Source organism: Gigantopelta aegis, chromosome 8 (genome assembly GCF_016097555.1).
Source record: "Gigantopelta aegis isolate Gae_Host chromosome 8, Gae_host_genome, whole genome shotgun sequence".
NCBI lineage: Eukaryota > Metazoa > Mollusca > Gastropoda > Neomphalida > Peltospiridae > Gigantopelta > Gigantopelta aegis.
The window spans coordinates 53,618,360-53,642,645 of NC_054706.1; the positions used below are offsets into that span (position 1 = coordinate 53,618,360).

The window sequence follows — 24,286 nt, forward strand, 5'->3', positions numbered from 1 at the left end:
ATCCAGCGAAGGTCTTTTATGTAAACTATCTCTGGCTGGGTGTTTTGGCTTACAAAGAAATAAAAACTCTGGCTGAGGTAGCTAGAATTAACTGTTTACGCATCATGATGACTGGTCTGTTTGTGATAATCTGAGATGGACTGCAGACAATGGGGGTTGGGGGGTGGGGGCTGGAAGTGTTGAATTCTTAGACATCTGGAATGTGGTAAAATGTGTGTGTTGTTAACTAGTTGTTGAATAATTGCCGGTTAAATAAATAGTTTAATCAGAAGTGATTGCAGAGTTCATTTAGTTCTACAGAAGAAACACGCAGTTAAGAAAATATTAACTGAACAGAGACAGAGAAATTAGTTAAACGTGAAAGTTGTTTTCCCTTATTTTAGTCTGAATTGTTACTATGTGTATTAGAGAAAAAATAATATAATTAAATTAATTTGCCGGGGGCAGGACGTAGCCCAGTAGTAAAGTGCTGGCCTGGTGTACGGTCAGTCTAGGATCGATCCCTGTTAGTGGAATCAATGGACTATTTCTCGTTCCAGCCAGTGCTTCACAACTGGTATTACAGACCTTAATATGTACTATCCTGTCTGTGGGATGATGCATATATTAATATATTAATAAAAAAATAGTTGCCTATAGTTTCCTCTCTGAAATATATTTGTGGTCATTAACCACATGTCTGACACCACATACCTGTAGTTGTGTTGAGTGTGTCATTAAATATAAAATTCCTTTCTTTCTTTCTTTCTTTTTTTCAAACATGGCTCCCATATGCAACAATATTAGTTAAAAATTATGATCTAGCTATGTCTGTATTTTGTAGACAATTTGAATATTATATAAAAAATAAATTTAAGTTGCAATTTAAAATGAAAATGCCTAGGAATTGTTTATTGTAAAAAGGATGCTGGCCCAAAGATGATAAATGTTTTATGACCATACGCAATAAAATATTTTAATTTACTTAGCATAGAGGGAAATTAGTTTATATTATTTCAAAGGCATCATCACAGGATTGTAACTTTTCTAGTCATTGTATATTTTATAGACATATAATATTTGACATATAGTTGAACATGAATTAGTAGATAAAGGTCAAGTATTTATCTTTAAATCGGAGTCCATTCATGGTAGTTCATATTATAACTAATATATTGGTTAAAAGAAGCGACCCCTTTATATAAATGGCATAAAATAAATATGCATACTAATAATAAATATTGTTCATTGTAGTAGATGAAATGTATGCACATTCATATTTTCTGGGCTAACATATCTAGATATTACATTAACTGGAATAATTGTAACATTTCAGATGTTCCAATAATGAGGGATCTCTGGTCATTATAACAAAGTGGTTACTGCTATAGTGTGTTTAAATAAAATGTGTGTGTGTACATGTATATCATTCTACAAGTGCATTAGACAAACATTATACTTAATCATGCACCTGATGACGAATGCATTAAACTGTATTTAGATATTTTTTACACCTGGTCTTATTGTACTTAATGGCATTCACTGTTATCATTATTATAACATCAATTTATTAAATATTTTAATCAACAATCTTTATTCAATTAACAAATTAAAAGTGGACCTATCGCCTTTTATCTTACTTCAACCAGTGCCAAGGACTGGTGCATTAAAGATTGTGGTATGAACTTTCCTGTCAATGGGGAAGTGCATATAAATGATACCTTGTTGCTGTTTTGTTGGAGCATGCAGCCACTATGCCGGTAACAATTTTCTTTTTGCATTTTACAGACCAAGTATTGAAATACATAACAGAGAGGACATGATAACTATGGTTTAAACAACTTCCAGATCAGGTTGTCGGGGTCTGGATTGAAAAGTAACGTTGTGGAAAGACACTGGCTTAAGATGTGATAATAATCCAGCTCAGATTTCAACACATCACTTGCCGTATTTGTTTCGAGTTGTGCTGTGTCATAGCCAGCTTTGTTTTGTTGATCCACATAGTCACGATCACGGGACACACACCTTCCCACCTCCACCATATTGAATTCTTAGTGGAACAAAAATAACAGTTAAATCTTGATACAGAGGTATATTCGAGAAGGCAAGGTCCTCTTGTGACCAATCCCTGGCTACCCGGAAACGCCAGTGCATATATGTGCAATTTAAAGTATATCAATCAATAGATTTTGGTTTCAGACACAGGTACCTTTAGTAGTATTACTTGCATATTTAAAATGTACTCAACAAAATGAATTAAGGGACCGTAGAATTGTGGTAATTATTTGCTGATGTCATATTATTTTAGTAAGTTTTTTTCGCATATAACTTCTAAACATTGTTTCAGTAACATCTGATCTATGTTACATGCAAACATCTTACACACGATGAGATTTTTGTGCATTTTTGTAAAACCTACGAAAATGCGCATTCTGCTAGGAATGTATATCAAAGGCCGTGGTATGTGCTATCCTGTCTGTTGGATGGTGCATATAAAAGATCCCTTGCTACTAATGGAAAAAATTTAGCGGGTTTCATCTCTGTGACTGTGTCAAAATGACTATGTTTGACATCCAATGGCCGATCCAGCCAGTGCACCACGACTGGTATATCAAAGGCCGTGGTATGTGTTATCCTGTCTATGGAATGGTGCATATAAAAGATCCCTTGCTGCTAATCGAAAAGAGTAGCCCATGAAGTGGCGACAGCGGGTTTCCTCTCTCAATATCTGTGTGGTCCTTAACCATATGTCCGATGCCATATAACCGTAAATAAAATGAGTTGAGTGCATCGTTAAATAAAACATTTCCTTCCTTCCTTCTTCCAATAGCCGATGATTAATAAATCAATGTGTTCTAGTGGTGTAATTAAACAAAACAAAGTTTCGGGGGGGAGGGGGGGGGGTATAGGATGGGATAGACAATTGTTTTTTTCACATACCCATCACCCATAAAATAAAACATTATTTATTCAAACTATGCACAGGATTAAACATGAGACAGACACACCAGACAAAACTAATCACCTCCCCCACTGCACCCCCCCCCCCTCCTCCACCACCACTTCCTACGCCAGTGCTAATTATGGTGTCTTCCAGATCTCCCTCACTCCATTTGTTATGTGATTAATTCTGGAAGAGCTCTAATAAAAATAGTCTGCATCATCATAGTATGGAAGTGTACTATAGGTTCGACTTAAAATAGCTAAATTCTTAAAATATTTTTCTATTTTCCCCATACACACATTCCTAGGAGAAAAGAAACCCTGCTAGTCGCACATTGAAGTAAGTATGTCAACAGACAAGGTCACCAAATTTGTTCGAATGAAAGACAAAGAAAGACATGTTTTATTTAACAACACACTCAATACATTTTATTTACGGTTATATGGCGTCAGACATATGGTTAACGACCACACAGATATTGAGAGGAAACCCACTGTCGCCACTTCATGGGCTACTCTTTCCGATTAGCAGCAAGGGATCTTTTATATGCACCATTCTACAGACAGGGTAGTATATACCACAGCCTTTGATATACCAGTTGTGGTGCACTGGCTGGAACGAGAAATAGCCCAATGGGTCCACCAACAGGGATCGATCCCACACCAACTGTGCATCGAGTGAATGCTGTACCACTGGGCTACGTCCCGCCCCCCCAAATTTTTTTGAAGTCCAGCATCGTGTATAACTGATGCCAGGTCTCGGAGGCTCAGTGGTGTTACAAAGTTTGTTTTGTTTTAAAACACAACTAGAGCACATCAAGCATGTGGTACCTATAACAGTCTTCAGAGAAAATCCTATACATTTTTTCATTAGCAGCGAAGAATCTTTTATATATACTTTTTCAAACAGGACAGCACATACCACAACCTTTGATATACAAGTTATAGGCTACTGCATGGTTGGGACAAGAAATAACCCAGACAATGGATTCACTAATGGTTTTGTTTAACGACACCACTAGAGCACATTGATTTATCAATCATTGGCTATTGGATGTCAAACATGGTCATTTTGACACAGTCTTAGAGAGGAAACCCGCTACATTAGTAGCAAGGGATCTTTTATATGCACCATCCCACAGACAGGATAGTACATACCACAGCCTTTGATATACCAGTCGTGGTGCACTGGCTGGAACGAGAAATAGCCCAATGGGCCCACTGACGGGGATCGATCCCAAACCGACCTCGCATCAAGCAGATTCACCGATGAGATTTGATGCTCTGACTCAGGCAGTTCAGGCGAGTATATTCAATGACCGAGTTAGATCCCGCCCGCGCATTTAATGCTAAATTAATGAGATAGGATGATCGTGACAGAGTATTTGCCACAAAACCAATGTACTTGAGGCAACACCAGCCCTAAGTAAAGTTTTTTAGGATTGCTATTACATATATCTGATTAAACCTCCAGTAGTATATGATATCTGAACTATGCACGTACATAAAGAAGAAGTTTGTTTTCTTTAATGACACCACAAGAGCACATTGATTTATTAATTATCAGCTACTGGATGTCAAACATTTGGTAATTTTAACATATAGTCTAAGAAAGGAAACCTGCTAAATTTTTTCCATTAGCAGCAAGAGATCTTTTATATGCACCATCCCACAGACTGGATAGCACATACCATGGCCTTTGATATACCAGTCGTGGTGCACTGGATGGAATGAGAAATAGCTCAATGGGCCCACCGACAGGGATCGATCCTAGACCGACCGCGCATCAAGCGTGTGCTTTACCACTGGGCTATGTCCTGCCCTCCAGTGGTAAATAATGTCTGAACTGTACACCTACGTGAAGCCATGTGGCACTACAAAAATAAATGTTTACAAATTACATCTCCCTACCTGCATTCTGTCATCCCGGGACTACCGTTGTTGGATTGATTGAAAGAATGCAGCACGAAAACCATGTTATTTAGTTGCTTAGCAATGCATATTTCCCCAAACACAGCTTAAACGTGCTAAAAAGCCAGTATGTAAGGACGTAAAAATCACCCACCCACTCAACAGACGAGTCTGGCGGACCAACACCCACATAATGCAAACATCCACCTCGACAAACAAACATCGCATGCGATCATCAGTTTAATTACGGCTAGGCTCGGCACCGGCCCGTCATCACGTTAGGTGTTTTCACTATTATCTTTCATTATTGATTTCCCTTTCTCACACCACACTACAACACACTGAACAGACAGTCCCATACAGTTTGGTCCCATATAGACTAAATAAAAGAATTTATATGCAACGTTTTTCTTCTTTTGATTAAGATATTTTTGGTTCAATAAATATATACTTTAGAAAATGCTGTTGAAGTAATGTCAAGGTCAGGTAATTAGGGAAAATTCGAAAAGATGACACAGCATTTCTTCCACCAAATTCTATCTTTTCTAGTTTGCTTCAGATGAAAAGTTAAAAAGTTTGTTTTGTTTAATGACATCACTAGAGCACATTGATTTATTAATCATTGGCCATAGGATGGCTATTGGACGTCAAACATTTTGTAATACTGACATATAGTCTTGAGAAGAAACCTGCTACAAGTGTTCTTTTATATGCACCATCCCATAGACAGGACAGCACATACCACAGCCTTTGATATACCAGTTGTGACACATTGATTGGAAAGAGAAGTAGTCCAATGGGCCCACTGACAGGGATCGATCCTAAACCGACCACACATTAGGTGAGCACTTTACCACTGGGCTACATCCCAAACCTGCTTCAGATGATTGCACTTAACTCCACAGGCAGTGTATGGTGACAAAGTTAAAGTTTCTTTTGTTTAACAACACCACTAGAGCACATTGATTATTAATCATCAGCTGTTGGACATCAAACATTTGGTAGTTTTCCTGACTCAAACTCTAAGAGGAAACCCGCTAAATTTAGCAGCAAGGGATCTTTCATATGCACTTACCCAGACAGGACAGTGCATACCATAACCTTTGATATTGTATGATGACAATGATTTTAAAAAGCATATGCTGGCATAAATCCCCTCCATCCCATCTCATGGTTTTTATGCCTGTGGTAATGAACACTGATAATTGTGAATGCCCTAAGCTACCTAAGAATGTTATGCAAACAAAAACGAAATACATAATTTTCAACTCTAATGCCACAAATTTGTTAAAAACAAGAATTCCGCTGAATTAATTGACTCGTCTACCATAAAATCTTTCATTGCACTGCGATGAACATATATAGGTGCAACTATGAACCAAGTTTCTTTGACCTACAACTTATAATTTATGAGAAACTGATCTGAACGCGAAACCTTAACGCTAAACTTTAATGCAAAAGTTGACACTCCTAACACCATCTAAAAGGCAAGACAAAAAGAAAAACAAATATAGTTAAATTTTTAGCCTTTATGTAACGTGTATTACAGCAAATTGAGAAATATTTGAACTATTGAGCTTTCTGTAGATACTATTTGATTATAACAGTGGGTACCTATTGTGGTCTTTAAAGGATAATTGGATACTGATTGGGAAAAAAATAATATATTTATTAAAACATCAAAGATATACATCAATTATTAATTGGTTATACTATCACAAACCCATTTGATGCAGACATTACAAGGAATACTTTATGACACTGTGTCAGTTGTGTGTGTAACACATACCACAGGCCTTTGATATAGCAGTCGAAGTGCACTGGCTGGAGCAAGAAATACTAGTTTTAGAGAGGAAACCTGCTACATTTTTCCATTAATAGCAAAGGATCTTTTATATGCACCATCCCATAGACAGGATAACACATACCACGGCTTTTGATATACCAGTCATGGTGTACTGGATGAAGGAAAAAATACTATAAAACAAGTTCTATTGCTGAAATACAACGTACATTCGACTTCCTGGACTACAACATAAATGACATTGTATAGGATGAGTCTTGTGTGTTATCTTACCACAAAACTAGGTCTGCAGGTCAAATTGGTAATCTCATTAATACATTGTTTTCACGAGTTCACGTGCACTTTTACGATATAGTCATTGTACATGTACATGACAAAGTATTATATGCTGTATCTTAAAATCAAATTCAGTGTTCTTAAGCATATTTTATGTAATATATATGTCAAGTATCTATGATAAGACCACATATAGAGGAAATAAAGCATATTTTATGTAATATATATGTCAAGTATCTATGATAAGACCACATATAGAGGAAATAAAGCATATTTTATGTAATATATATGTCAAGTATCTATGATAAGACCACAGCGAGAGGAAATAAAGCAAAAGCACAAGCAATGCAGTTAAGGTAGTACTAAACCAAATAACTTCCGGCTGGGTCAAAGTTCAAGGTGCACCGAACTTTTGATAGAGAAGTGAACACCACAAGTCCTGTGATTGGTTATAAATGTGAGTGTGTTGGTTGTAAAAAATAATAGTTTCATCTGGGTAAAAAAAATGTGCAATTTTATTTCATCTAGTACCAATGTGTCAAGTAGCCTTGTGCTTGAAACATGTATGGGGTACCTGTAAAAAAAAGTACTCGAATTTTGTGCGAAACTAGGATAGTCATAGACGCTACCCGTTATCTCAGAAACGAGCAGCTTGACCCCCATTTTTTTCTGATTCACTTTAAGTGTAAGGGGTGGTAGTATTTATATCCGTGGCGTTTATGTCGGTTGATACGTTGCAGGTAGGAGTTTTAGCCACATATGTTACTATTGTCGTCTATGGGATTTGATTTGGTAGTATACACCCTTAACCCCCCCCCCCCCCCCCCCCCAAAAAAAAAACACCTATATAATATGTGAACTTGGTCATAAATTTGCAGCTAACTATTTTCTCCAAGTAGATAAAATTGTCTTTTAACACTTTCTCTACATGAATGATTGAAACAGCCACGGTGTAATTAAAGGTTTAAGAAACTGTATGACTTTCTAAAGATAACAGAACAACCATTCTGAGAGTACTGCTAAAGCAATACATGTCCCCTACCAGGCCCAACAAATTTTCATATCTCCTAAATTCAAGGACCATAACTCTGTCAAAAATGGGTAAATCACCATGAAAGTCATACTTGATCTGTAACAGAACATGATAAAGCAATATACCAAATGCCAGGTCAATATCCTGAGGCACTGAAGAAAAGAAGTCTGAAAAACTAATTTTCTATATCCCCTAAGTTCAAGGGTCATAACTGTCAAAAATTCGTAAATTGACGTGAGAGTCAAACGTGATTTATAACAGTACATGATAAAGCTACATGTATAAACAAAATATCTCAAGGCATTGTGAAAAAAGTGTTTGGAAAACTATACATGGGACAGACAGACAGACAGAAGGATGGAAATGAAACCTATAGTCTCTACTCCTCCAGTTGGAGGCTAATAATTATACATCTGTGGTGTGCACAGCCAAAGTATGATTAGGTTATGAAACACATGCACATCTTTCTGAAGATAATACCATAATGTAAGCCAGTGGTCTGTTTACACAGATATTGACTGCTTGGCGCCACATTTTCTACACGTCATATAGCGGATGTGGACTGTGGCCTTTTGGGATCAATTAATTGGATAATAAGATCTACAAGCTTACCCTAAATTTATTGGGAGTCACCCTATTAGAAAGTGTGCCAAGCTAATAAAATTATCATTCATACTGCTATAGATGTCATGTATCTAAACAACAGGGTATTTATAGACAATCTTTTTCAGGCCGATTCATTTTGTATGGCAAGTAGAGAAAATATTCATGTTAATATTTATCAAAGATTTATGCACTCAATCATGGATGGAGTAGGCTACATGGGATGTAGCTCAGTGACAGAACAGATTGCTAAGGTGGAATGGAAGGGCCACATGATTTCCCCATTCCAACCAGTGCAGTGCTTCAAACCTGGGGCCTAATTTAATAAACGTTCACAATTTACTATCTCAGAGTGCAATGCATACAGACTTGTAAAGATGATGCAATATTGCTTGAGACAGCCTAAGAGAGATTTGTGAATTAGGCCCCGGGTGTATTAAAAGCTTGTTTGTGTTAACATGCATTAAAAAAATATATTTCTAGTTGCTATTAAAGGGACTATCCTAAGTTTTCAGCCATTGTAAGAAATGTTTTATTTAACGACGCACTCAACACATTTTATTTATGGTTATATGGCGTCAGACATATGGTTAAGGACCACACAGATATTGAGAGTGGAAACCCACTGTCGCCACTTCATGGGCTACTCTTTTCGATTAGCAGCAAGGGATCTTTTATATGCACTACCCCATAGACAGGATAGCACATACCACGGCCTTTGATGTACCAGTCGTGGTGCACTGGCTGGAGCGAGAAATAGCCCAATGAGCCCACTGACAGGGATCGATCCCAAGTGTCAGAACAGATGCCTAAGGATGGGCCACATGATTTCCCCATTCCATATATATTGGGAATTTTTAGTCCAGAAAGTGGGAATTTTCAGTGCCACCATCTTTTGGGAAGGAGCCTATGTTCGAACCCACAGAAGGAAGGAAGGAAATGTTTTATTTAACGATGCACTCAACACATTTTATTTATGGTTATATGGCATAAGACATATGGTTAAGGACCACACAGATATACAGCTAGAAAACCCGCTGTCGCCACTTCATGGGCTACTATTTTCGATTAGCAGCAAGGGATCTTTTATATGCACTATCCCACAGACAGAATGCCTGGATATTAAACCAATATTTCTATTCTTTATAGGCAAACATAGGAACACAAAAGTAAACAATAATAAATCAAAACAAAAATGATAATAAAAGACAGAATAAATATGGTGACACATTTGTTCTAGTGAGATATGAGATTAGCGAATCTGCTTGTAACACAAACACACCAGCAGATTCAGCAATGTGCTGGGGTTATACGCTAAACAAACATTCCTTTCTATCCAATTACATGAACCAATTTTATACCAACACGGAGCATCAGTGTAATGTTCCGTAGGTCATTACTGTATTGATACATGTGCACTATGACGACCCTGGTTTTACACTGATTTTCAGATTGTTTCTGTTTTAATTACTCAAGTGATTTGTTACTCCTGCCACAAGATGTTAGTCTCAGACAGATTGACCACAGTTGCCAGTACCACATCAGACTGGAAGTGAATGACTAAGTGAATTTATAATCATAATGGTGGTACTGACCGGCCTCAGTGGTGTAGTGGTTAAGCCATCAGGACTTAAGGTTTGTAGGTACTGGGTTCGTTTCCCCTCAGTGGTGTAGTGGTTAAGTCATCAGAACTTCAGGTTTGTAGGTACTGGGTTCGTTTCCCCTCAGTGGTGTAGTGGTTAAGTCATCAGAACTTCAGGTTTGTAGGTACTGGGTTCGTTTCCCCTCAGTGGTGTAGTGGTTAAGTCATCAGAACTTCAGGTTTGTAGGTACTGGGTTCGTTTCCCCTCAGTGGTGTAGTGGGTAAGTCATCAGAACTTCAGGTTTGTAGGTACTGGGTTCGTTTCCCCTCAGTGGTGTAGTGGTTAAGTCATCAGAACTTCAGGTTTGTAGGTACTGGGTTCGTTTCCCCTCAGTGGTGTAGTGGTTAAGCCATCAGCACTTCAGCTTTGTATAGGTACTGGGTTCATTTCCCCTCAGTGGTGTAGTGGTTAAGTCATCAGAACTTCAGGTTTGTAGGTACTGGGTTCGTTTCCCCTCAGTGGTGTAGTGGTTAAGCCATCAGCACTTCAGCTTTGTATAGGTACTGGGTTCGTTTCCCCTCAGTGGTGTAGTGGTTAAGCCATCAGCACTTCAGCTTTGTATAGGTACTGGGTTCGTTTCCCCTCAGTGGTGTAGTGGTTAAGCCAACAGCACTATAGGTACTGGGTTCGTTTCCCCTCAGTGGTGTAGTGGTTAAGTCATCAGAACTTCAGGTTTGTAGGTACTGGGTTCGTTTCCCCTCAGTGGTGTAGTGGTTAAGCCATCAGCACTTCAGCTTTGTATAGGTACTGGGTTCGTTTCCCCTCAGTGGTGTAGTGGTTAAGTCATCAGAACTTCAGGTTTGTAGGTACTGGGTTCGTTTCCCCTCAGTGGTGTAGTGGTTAAGTCATCAGAACTTCAGGTTTGTAGGTACTGGGTTCGTTTCCCCTCAGTGGTGTAGTGGTTAAGTCATCAGCACTTCAGCTTTGTATAGGTACTGGGTTCATTTCCCCTCAGTGGTGTAGTGGTTAAGTCATCAGCACTTCAGCTTTGTATAGGTACTGGGTTCGTTTCCCCTCAGTGGTGTAGTGGTTAAGTCATCAGCACTTCAGGTTTGTATAGGTACAGAGTTTGCATCTTGGTACTGGTTTCCACCCAGAGTGAGTTTAATGGATGAATGAGTAGGTAGGTGTAAGACCACTATACCAACTTCTATCTTACTAACCACTAACTCACTGTCCTGGGCATATAGCTGATGTGTGTGTGCCAAGGACAGTGTACTTGAACCGAAAATTAATATAAGCACACAAAAAAACAATGAATGTATGAATGTTACCTACTTGGAAACTGGATACTGGATAGTTATATCAGGGCTCGAAACGGCCTGTTTTTGGCGACCAATGTCCCATTTGGGCAACTTAAATATTACAAAACAATGGCGTCAGTCACCCAAATAATATTATTTGGGCAATCTTCTTTAGAGCTATAACATATGAGCTACTATTAATATTTGTATTGCATATATTTATTTATTCCACATTAAAATCTTGCTCGTGGTTCATGGTTCGCTTACCTTAATTTGCCAACATCCATTATTTTTTGGGCCACCATATGTTTTGGCTTGTTTCGAGCCCTGTATATATATATGTATAACAGAACAATATACTGAACTGAGCTCAGTCTCCCCCTCACTCCCCTGAGAGTAATTTTTAGCTCCACTTAGCATGTGAATTAAAAAAAAAATAGTACTACAAAGGACTAAATATTAGCATTCAAATAGGTAATATCTTAATTACATTTGTAGGTCATTTTTTTTTCATGTGAATTAAAACTTTGTGTAGAATATAGCATTTGTAAACCTTATTTAGAAATATGGATTTTCCTTCTCTTTTCTCTCTCTAGCTATTTTTTTATTTTTTTATTATTCTTTTTTTATTTATTTCTGCTCCAATTTAATTTGAGATGGATCCATTTTAATTTTTAATTAATGATATAATAAGTAAACTACACAGTATATGGATCCATGTGTTTGTATTAACTATTGAAAATTGATATTGATATTTATATATATACATGTACATCATTACATGTATATATACTGGCATCCAAAAGAAACTTTACATATATAAAATTTTAATAATTTGATCAATATTGTTGCTAATTGAAAAGAACCAAGTTAGAAAGCACATTACAAACACTTTTCATTTATCACATTTTTATTTCAACTTATTTTCGTACTTATATCCAATTAAGGTTCAAGCACACTGTCCTGGGCACACACCTCAACTATCTGGGCTGCCTTTCCGGGACAGTGGGTTAGTTGTTAGTTGTTAGTGAGAGAGAAGAGGGTGTAGTGGTTTTACACCTATCCACCGAGTCATTAAAACTCGCTCTGGGTGGGAGCCAGTACCAGGTTGTGAACCCAGTATCTACCAGCCTTATGTCTGATGGCTTAACCACGACACCACCGAGACCAGTCATGTGATGATTCGAGGTAGAACTCCGTGATAGTTTCATATCCCACCATACAGTTTGCTGGTTTTCTATAATACAGCCCTCTACATTGCGACCAATTTTGTTGCATATGCAACCATGTTTTTCATTTAGCAACTAAAACATTTCATAGTATCTATATAAAAATACAAGTAGGTGCCATCTGGCTCCTAGGTGGAAAACTTAACGTAAAGGGCTGTAATACAATTTCAAGCCTTGTAAAGTTTCCTTTGGACGTCAATATATACATTTGTACACCGTATCTATTATGTAAGGTAACAATTTCAGGACCATACCCTGACATTATCAACAGAAAGAATTCCGTGGCAATGTTTTTTATTGTATTTATTTAAAACACTGAAACTCTCTTCATGGTATCATAGCACTGTATCAAGAAAAAACAAAGCAATAAGATCAATTGTTCTGTCCTCCCTACAGATTCAGGACGGAGTCTGACCACACAGGACTTGAACTCAACCAGGATGTGTGGATATCCCATATGACTTGAGATCATGTCCGACTGATGTATTGGATGCAACTAATAGCATCAGCAACATCACCAACTGACTTCAATCAATTTAAGAGAAGCAGACCTTCACAGCACTAAACAAGGAAAGTCGACACATTGGTACATTTATCAGATTAATTAATGTTTACTTCCAAAACTAATTTATTAAATAAATTTTTGTTGAAGAGTAAAAATGTTCACTGTAATCAATTTTAATGACAGAAAGGGAATTAGTTTGTAACATGTATCCTGTGGTTTTATCACCTTAACAAACAAAATTTAATTTGCTAAAACACACACACACACATATATATATAATTAATTAAATATACCAACACCCAACAGCCAATGTGTATTTTTGTGCTGGGGTGTTGTTAAACATTCATTCATTAATTAAATATACAAAATTATAATTAATTATACAATGAAACTCTTCTAAACTGGACACTTAAGGGAACAAGTAAAAAGTCTGTTTTTAGTAGGTATCCAATTTAGAAAGGTTCTGTTCTGTACTGATATTTAAAAAGGGATCATGAAAAATGTCCAGTTTTGAGAGAATTCAGGTTTACAGATGGTCCGGGTTTTGAGGGGTTTCACTGAATATACAAAAAATGTGTTTAAATAATTATTCCTATTATATAAAGATGAGTATGTCAGTGTCACCGGACAGACTATTGCAAATACCAGCTTTAAAGGCGTGACCAGGAAAGGAATGCTTATAAGCACACCCTTAGAATGTTTTATTCAGCAGCTGCTGGTATGTGTGTAATATATTGTAATTACAACACTTGAAAAAACATCACAAGAATTCAACAGAATTAAATGTCTCATCCACCATAAACTTATTCGATGTTGCTGACAGTTGCACACATAAATGTTCATCTACTGCCTGTTAAAATAAAATAAAATTAAAAAAAAAAAAAAAAAAAAAAAAAAAAAAAAAAAAAGTAAAATAAATAAATAAATAAAATAAAATAAAATAAATAACTTCAAAAAACATTAATTTTAATAAGTTTGATTAACTGTTTTCACATGCATTGTGATAAACTTCCATAGGTACAACTGTAAACCACGTTTCATTGATGTGTGACTTATAGCTTGTGAGAAATGAAGCTAAACATCAAACGTTAACATTGAGCTAAATGCCAAACTGACCCTGATGCCATTGGAAAAGTAATAGCTATATCTTGTATGTTTTACTTCATAATGGCTACACCAAAATTGCCACCCACACGTCTAAACCACTGTTTTTTTTATAAACAGTAGGATTATTTGTATATACATTCTCACAAACAAAACAGCACATACCACAGCCTTTGAATTGCCAATCACAGGGCTCTGGTTGGAACATAAAATAACCCTTCAATTTTAAAGAGAATCGATCCTACACCATAGACCAACGAGTTATATCCACTCCCTGTGGGATAGGATTCAGAGGTGTCCATTGTTTACAGGTCAAAAGTTCAGCATGTTTGGAATTTAAGGACAAGTTTAAGCTTTACCCATTTAGTATGTACATACAGATAACTATCTACAGATACAGACAAAAATAAAACTGTACCGTAAAGTATTTAGATCCACAGCAAGCTCTCAAGTTTCTTAAAATACTAATTCAAAATCTTGTATTGATAATCTTCTGGCCATTTGTAAGGTTAAAAGGAAGGAAGGCAATGTTTTAGTTAACGATGTACTCAACACATTTTATTTACGGTTATATGGCGTCGGACATATGGTTAAGGACCACACAGATATTGAGAGAGGAAACCCGATGTTGCCACTTCATGGGCTACTCTTTTCAATTAGCAGGAAGGGATCTTTTATATGCACAATCCCACAAACAGGATAGTACATACCACAGCCTTTGTTACACCAGTTGTGGTGCACTGGCTGGAAGGAGAAATACCCCAATGGGCCCACTGATGGGAATCGATCCTAGATTGACCGTGCATCAGGTTGTAAGGTTACAAGGCAAGTGGTCATAATGCACAGGCAGGGCAGGGCAGGGCAGGGCAGGGCAGGGCAGGGCAGGGCAGGGCAGGGCAGGGCAGGGTAAAATAGGTATATGTATATAAATGAATATATAAACATCGACACTAATATAAATTCTATGTAGAATGTGTCATTGAATTTTTATTTAAATCTTCTTTCTGTGCTGATAGTTCACTATGTAAGATCATTTTATAGAAAGCTTACTATCCATCTTATCAACTGAATATGATTTCTGTGATAATTTTTTCGTCTTTTTTTTAGCTACAATATGTACTAATCCTTAATTTTAATTTTCTTTTTTTTCATTCCACAATATCAAAAATTATTTTTATTATTTTTTTAAATCATTTTAATTATGCCATAAAGCATCCCTACCAGCCCCTGCAGGAATACACTATTATTAGCGGAAATTAAAACTACAAGCCAGCGTGTCCAATTATACATTGACATTCCTGGACAGATATATGATGGGGATCATGCACTGCAGAGTGATGACCAACTCTGAGCTGTCTTACCATGTAGGTCACACTGTGGCCAGATTGATTTACTGGTGTGTCCAACAGGCAGGACATTAATTTAGTGATCATGAATATGTGGTAACTGAAAAGCTCCAATAAACCTTGTATTAAAGATACACTTTAGTCTGTAGTGTTTACGTGTATCTAGGGCAGAGCAGGGCAGAGCAGGGCAGAGCAGGGCTAAGCCTGTATAAGTTAATGATACCATATAACATTGTTTAATTAGCAAAGTACTAACAAAGATAAATGTATATTACTTAAATTAAGACTCTGAAGAACGAAACCCACTATCACAACATACACAATTCTTTTTATTAGCAGCCAGAAATTATTTATATTTCTTTACACACCCGTTGGTGAGAACATCAGTGGTGTAGAAAGTAGTGTGTGTGTGTGTGTGTGTGTGTGTGTGTGTGTGTGTGTGTGTGTGTGTGTGTGTGTGTGTGAGTGTGTGTGTGTGTGTGTGTGTGTCAACACCCACTTTGTAGAAGCAGTGATGATTTTTATATAATTATATGTGTGTATGTGTGTGCGTGTGTGCGTATAATACACATGTACATGTGTTAACAATTTCAAGACATACAACTGGCTGCTCTAGGTCACCAATGTCATACATCCAATAAAAAAACAGCACAATCAAAATTGATTACACTGTGACATAGTTAATCTGTTAATAATTTCTCTGTGATGCGTAAGTGCAAGGGCTGTAAATAACTTTTAGTACAATTTTTTTTTTTAATTTGCTTAAAACCTGGATTTTGAGGATATTTAAGAAACAGAATAATACATTTGTGTCCGTTAAGATTCCATTTATCTTAAGATACATTTTAAAACAACTCGTAAGATAAATGGTATCCAACGTCCACTCAGGGAGATTATTCTCTGTGAAACCTATAGTCCCCTATGGTTGGACTGGAAGGGGTCTAATAAGGGATCACACCAACACTAACAGCATAGAGTGACTACAACCAAAAGCCTCCTCCAGTGTGTCAGGACATTAACTATCTTAATGACAGTTAATGCCACATAACATCTTTGTACTTCATACAAATACATTGGGCTGTTTCTCGTTCCAGCCAGTGCACCACGACTGGTATATCAAAGGTCATGGTATGTGCTATCCTGTCTATGAAATGATGCATATAAAAGATCCCTTGCTACTAATCGAAAAATGTATGATTGTGTCAAAATGACCATATGTTTGACATCCAATAGCCGATGATTAATAAATCAATGTGTTCTAGTGGTGTCGTTAAACAAAAACTTTAAAACAAATATTACAACACTGACTGAAATTTGGAAAACAATACCATGTGTTCTGTTATTTCTTTCTCTCATCATGTTATGGCCTTTAATGTACCAAACATCGACAACTGATTGGGTGGGACAGGGTAAATAAACATCCATGAGTTTATCAAGGGCAATCAATCATACAAATCAATGACACTTCAAGCGAGCACTCTAACATTCTGTGACATCATGCCTCCTAATTACTATACATTTTTATTCATTTCAACTTGTTTTCGTGCTTATATCCAATTAAGGTTCAAGCACGTTGTCCTGGGCACACACCTCCGCTATCTGGGCTGTATATCCAGGACAGTGGGTTAGTTGGTTCAGTGGTGGGAATTCGTGAACTGTAAAAAAAGAAGAAATCTAGAGGGGTCCAGGGTGGTGAACTGTAAAAAAGAAGAAATCTTGAGGGATCCGGGAGGCAAGGACGATTAAAATGTGAGGAAACGCAATGTTCCATGAGAGGAAAAACACGGATCCGAAGAGAATTCCCACCCCTGTTGGTTAGTGGTAAATGAGAAAGGAGAGGGGCCTTACACCTAACCATTGAGCCCTTAAGAACTCACTCTGGGTGGGAGCCGGTACCAGGCTGCGAACCCTGTACCTACCAGCATGTAGTCCGATGGCTTAACCACTGTGCCACCGAGGCTGGTAATTACTATACAGACCAAATGAAACCTTCATATAGTAATACTATAAAAGACACCATTGTACAAGTGAAGATCTCTGAATTACTTTCCAATCCACCATTAGAGTACAAGATTTTTATCATCAAGTCATGTCAGTCAATCAGAATGCTTCATATATTGCCTTATACCGTTGACAATTTAGTGCAATGACATTACTGTGCCTACTAATCACAGCAGATCTAGCATTAATATCCCCAAAATTAATGATGGGATTATTTACTACCTACTAATTCAAACTGACACTCATTATTAGTATAACAGTGCCATAATTCTAAACAAGACACTTAAAAAGGCAGCATTCGAAATAAGCACTTGTATACATACATATATACATGTATGTCTTGACAGTGAAAATCTGCCGAGACAAGCAAAATACATCTCAGTTGTTATCCGGTGAATAAGTAAAAGCTTATAATACAGTTTAATTTTGAGCAAACTTAAATTATTGCCCTTTACACTAGAATAAAACAAACCACTTGTTTGGACTAATAAAAATACTGATAGCCATGTAGATTTACAGATGCACTTGTTCTGGGTGGTGAACAATTCTGCGATCCAAGTACCGGCTCCCACCCAGAGCAGGTTTAATAACTCAGTGGGTAGGTGTAAGACCACAATTCCAATTTCTCTCTCACCAACAACTAACAACTAACCACTAACAACTAACCAAATACCAAATGACTTGGATAGACAAAATACATTGGCCCACGACAGCATGCCTGAACTTTAACTGGATATAAGCACAAATATAACTAAAAATTAATGAAGGAGTATACAAACACTTGTCTAAACTCAAATATTAGGAACAATGGCTTTTGAGATTAACCACAGGTCAGGTTTTAACAACTGTACATGAACATTATCAGTTTGAAATGAAGTGTCCAAACTGAGTCTCACTGCCAAGAAAAAGGCAGTTTGCCCACGTAAACACCAAACATTTAAAGTGGTTAGTTTGGATCAATGGCAAACTTTGTACAACACAATTATGTTGGTCTTCAAACATGTCTATTCAGGAGGATATAGGAAGAGATAGTCTAGATGTATTAGACATGTGCATACAGCTAATATGGAAGATAATTCCATAGGCAATTCCTTGGTAACTGATGTTACATATTTAAATTTTAAATTCACAGTCAATTCACAGTCACTAAAGTGCTCTTCAGAAAAGACTGATAAAATTTTATGTCAGCATTAAGTAGTTTATAACCATATGATGTGACATCAACCTAACAGCAAGAAAAACTGAGATTCAATAGTGACTTGAAAAATTAGTTTGTTTTATTTAACAATACCACTAGAGCACTTTGATTAATTCATCTTCAGTTACTGAATGCATTTGTTTAGGATACATTGCTACATGTTATGATACCTGTTACTTTGCTTGAACTATTATTTTAAGTAAATGGCACAATATCCCATCTCACTATACTTTTAAAGAAAAATGCAGAAACTATCTACTGGCCTTAATTAATGAAAGATTTGAAAAAGCATTTCAATATTTTATATAATTTTTTAATAAAGGTGAGCTATTTCCTAAATTGGACTATATTAAGGTGCTACAACAGACCCATAGGATTGATATCTAGCATGGTGGTGGGTGGGGGAACAATCTATAGTGGAGGAGGTGGGGAACAATCTCAAGTTCAGGGGTAACAAGCCATATTTTTATCTTTATGTAAAAAAGAACAAAAAACATACATTTTCGTCCTGAAGTGGGGGCATAGGCTCCTTCAGCCCACCAGGGCTAGCTCTGGCACTCGCCAAATTCACCAATTGTGAATTTCAAAACCAATTGGCAAATTTTATTTTGATTTGGCAAAATAATTTTATGAAATAATTGATATTTTGTTAGAAAAATATCTGGGTTTGTGCAATTTTTGAAAATTTGGCGAAATTTTTTTACGAAATAATTGATATTTTGTTAGAAAAATATCTGGGTTTGTGCAATTTTTGAAGTTTAACAGATAATTTGGCGAAAAAAATTTATGAAATAATTGATATTTTGTTAGAAAAATATCTGGGTTTGTGCAATTTTTGAAGTTTAACAGATAATTTGGCGAAATTTTCTGCTGACCCAGAGCTAGCCCTGCCACACCCCAGTTCCTACAGGCTTGTACAAAACGTAACGACATGCGGAAACGGTGGCGTGGTGCCTTAAAAAGGCCTATTACAAGAGGTCACATGCCAGACATTTTATTTACTGATTAGATATTAATAAGTAATGGAAGTGATTAGCAGGGATTCACACCGTTAGACTTGTAGCTGCATAAAGCACATGGTCTGAGCTGTTCTGATTGCAGTCTAAATGCAGGTCCGGCTATTTCTGTGATTACAGTAATTCAGTTAAAAGACCTTCATAGCCCAACTATCAGTTCCAAACACTGCCATTCTGGTTGATAACATGGATAACATTTAGCATGTGTTCTAAAGGTGGGGAAAAAATGGTTGCTTGTTTGATTGAGAGTCTTAATTGTCATTACCAGGCACTCAAAGGTTCCGGGAGGCCAGGCCACTTCCTGCTTACCGTATATCATATCACAAAACTTAACAAATTTATGTGCAAATCTTTAAAGTGGCAGATCCTAGTTTTTAAATACTATGGCATATTTTTCACTATTAGATCCAGGATTTTTTTTTAATAAATGAAATCAGACATTACTTAGATTTTATTATTTAGATTATCCATTTTCATTAATGTGAAGTGTTTTAATCATCCTAGTGTTTCTAATACATGTACCACAAATTGTATTTTTTCATATTTTTTAAAATGCACGTAACATTTGAGCAGTAACACTAACAGTTTGTGGATAAGGTCCTGGAGCCCAATTCACTAAACTCTCACAACTTTGCGATCTCGCAGTGCAGTGCTAAAAGACTTGCAAAGAGGACTCTTTGTTGTCTAGCAGAGCCTCAGAGAGCTTTGTGAATTAGGCCCCAGTCTATTTTTTAAAGGTATTTCCTCATTTCAACATCACAGACTCTTGTTTAGATCTATTGTAACTTTATCCGGATGTGTTACATGTTTGTAGATTAATCAAACTTTGTGTCCATTGTGGGTTGAAATGAGGATCTGTGACTTTAAATCGTGTGTGGGATTACAAGACAACAATTTTGTTGTTGAAAAAAATGTGAACCTACAGAAGCAAAAGTTTGTTTTTTTATATATATGGACCTAACATGGCATATCTACACCTATCATGTTAAAGCTATTTTTAAGCACATTCCCAGCATTTTCAGGCATCATATTTCTCAACTATAACCCTGCTATTACATTACCTACTCTAGACCATACATACAGGTACACATACAGTATCCTGTTACTCACTGATAAGCAAACACATGTGCTCACTCAACCATGTTTATAGTAAATATGCCGTGTTTGATGTTTGCCTAAAATGACACTCAGATGATTTGTTCAATCATAGTTTCCAAATTTTAAGAAAAATCAACAAAGTGGTATCTTTTTAAGAGAAATATGTTAAACCCTGGCCATCACAAGAAAGCATTGTAACATATTTTCTTTTAAATACAATATGAACAAGTGTTTCCATCCATCCATCCATCCATCTAAAATCCATCCATCTAAAATCCACTCACCAATCCACCCACTCAACCAGAACCATATTCCATCCATCCACTCACCAACCCATCAACTCCAGTAGAACCCAAAACCCACCACCTACCCTAGATACTGGTATAAAATTAGAAAATTTGTTTCAATTCTGCAGTGGAGGAGATGACTCAGGTTGTATAGCATAGTTGTTATGCTAGTACTAGGTAAGTAAGAATAAGACTAATTCATAATTCTGAAATTCTCCTTACCTTTTTTGAGCAGCATAGGTGATATGTATCTGGATACAGCCTGCAGTAGTGAAGTCTAAAAAAACACACAAAAAAGAAGCATTAAAAATGTGACAATAGAGGTGATATTATTAATTAATTTTCATTGCCTGTCTCTTAACAACACGGATGGGAAATCCAGTCTGATCAGGTCATTTGCCATTGAATTCAATGTCAGCTGGAGATAAATATTTCACTACTTTTGTTCTCCAACTATACGCACGATACGGAAGAGTAACATTTCTGAAAACACTTGTAGTATGAAAATTGAACAAACAGTTAAAGCACTCTTGTCGTTACAGTGGTAATCCACGATTGGTTATGTCAGTAGACATAACACTGGACAGAAACAATGAACTTTGAAACAAACAAAAATAGAACAAGAGACATCACAAACATGCAACAATGAGATAAAAACATAAATTTTTTGTTAGGATATCACAAACATACGCTGATGGAAAGAAATAATGGAACACATGGGATTTCTGAACAAATTTAAATCACTATTAAGAGTGCATGTAATTACATGTATGTCTGTATAAATTCAGGGCTCGACCTTAGCAGTAGCCCGGGTTGTTCTGGCTACCAATTTGTTGCCTGGGTTACCAGATGTCTAAACCTAGTAGTCCACCAGTCTACTAGATTTTTTTTGCAAATCCAGTTGCTCCACAATCAACAAGACACTTTTAAAACACTTAAAACCCCCACCTAACACAAAAGGTTTAAATAAAAATAAAGTATTTAGTTTTTTTAATTTATTAAAATTATGGGGCTACCAATTCTTACTGAGGGCTACCAGATTTTATAACCTGGTAGACCGGTGGGCTACCGCTGAAAAAAGTTACGATCAAGGCCTAAAATTGATATCCAGTAGCCGATGATTAATAATTCAATGTGCACTAGTGGTGTCGTTAAACAAAACAAACTTTACTGAGATATTCTGATGGAAAGAAATAATGGAACATATGGGATTTTAGATCAAATTTAAATCACTAGAGTAGTTATGTCTGTATAAAATACAGAGATATTCTAATGGAAAGATATGGAACACATGGGATTTTAGATCAAATTTAAATCACTATAGAGTAGTTATACCTGTGTAAAACACAGAGATATTCTGATTGAAAGAAATAATGGAACACATATGTAGTAACAGCAAATATTGACTGGAACCAAAACCCTCATCCACAGTATTAGGAAGTAAACTGTGTTACTAGTAGCCAAAAGCACAGTGTTGACATTCAGTCCCATATTACAGTTTTGCATTTTATACAGACATATATAACTATACTCCAGTGGTGAATTAAATTTGGTCTTAAATACCACGTGTTTCTTTATATCAGACGTTAATCATGTTACTGGTAGCTAAAAGCACAATGCTGACATTCAATCACACATTACATCTCTGTATAAATTTAATATAGACATATCTACTCCAATGGTGAATTAAATCTGGTCTAAAATACCATGTGTTTCCTTAATTTCTTTCCATCAGTATATAATGTGGGAAAACTGGATTGAATGTTACTGCTGTCGGATTGAATGTCAGCAACACAGTTAACTTCCTGATATTGTTTTGCTTGCAGTTTGCTGCTACCATTTATAAGACATTGGGCCAAATTTACAAAGCCTGTTTATGACTTACACGCGTGTAACTACATACATTTACAATGCTTAAACACCTGCGTTTAGGAAAACCTCATTTAGCCTCGTGATGCATTCACTCTCTGTTGGAGCTTCTATTGTAGTAACCACAGAGGCTGGTCAAAGAAGGAAGGAAATGTTTTATTAAACGACACACTCAACACATTTTATTTACGGTTATACGGCATCAGACATATGGTTAGGACCATACAGAGAGAGGAAACCCGCTGTCGCCACTCCATGAGTTACTCTTTTCGATTAGCAGCAAAGGATCTTTTATATGCACTATCCCACAGACAGGATAGTACCGTACATACCATGGCCTTTGGTACACCAGTTATGGAGCACTGGCTGGAACGAGAACTAGCCACATGGGCCCACCGACGGGAATCGATCTAGGATCGATCGCGTGATCAGGTGAGCACTGTACCACTGAGCTACAAACCCACCCCCCTGCATTTAGGAAAACATCAGTGATTTTACATCTCCTCATTTAGCCTCATGGTGCATTCATTCATTCTCTGTTGGAGCTTCTACTGGAGTAACCACTGAAGCTGGTCAAAGAAACAGAAACAAGTGGGGTGTGTGTGATGAGACTGACCTGAGTCTGCTGGACCAAAATTGTCACCACACATCTAGACAAGTACTCAAATACTCGGGCATGGGCCGAGTCTATCAAGACTTGAGTCCATTCACAGAACTCTGAGTACCCGTACAAGGAAGAACACTATTATTTAAGTATATTTATTTATGTCATTTTGCCACATGCTTGCCGCCGGTTACATTGTATGGCTAGAAGTTTTGGAGGGAAAACAAAAGTCGAACGTGTGGAATGCATTGATGTTCAGCGCTGGTATTAAAATTCCTAATGCTATTTCACTTTATTCCTTAGTCTCATCATCATCTAGTGTAAGTGCCGGGTACTCGGGTCTGGGTCGAGTTTGATCCCCGAGTACTCGAGTCCAATATTTTGGACTCGTGCAGACCCTAACCGACAAAGCATAATTATTCAGTACAATTACATATGAAATGCACTTTCTTGTTTAGAATATCAGTGTTTATATATACAGGGTGTTTCTGATCACCTCAATGTTTCTTGAAGCAGAGACTGAAGTTTACCTCCCAGTAATTTTGACAATATATATTAGGAAGTAAAATTAACTATTAGCTACTACAACAAAC

At 36.8% G+C, this 24,286-nt stretch overlaps 1 protein-coding gene across 7 annotated transcripts in view; it reads right to left on the minus strand.

The window, feature by feature from the left end:
• Nucleotides 1-24,286, minus strand: part of LOC121379359 (pro-neuregulin-2, membrane-bound isoform-like) — a 161,339-nt gene that overhangs the window by 35,585 nt on the left and 101,468 nt on the right. For all 7 annotated transcript variants that reach the window (XM_041507941.1, XM_041507938.1, XM_041507940.1 and 4 more), the window contains one exon: nucleotides 21,443-21,497. The gene's annotated coding sequence lies outside the window, so the exon portion shown is untranslated. The remainder of the gene's footprint in view (nucleotides 1-21,442; nucleotides 21,498-24,286) is intronic.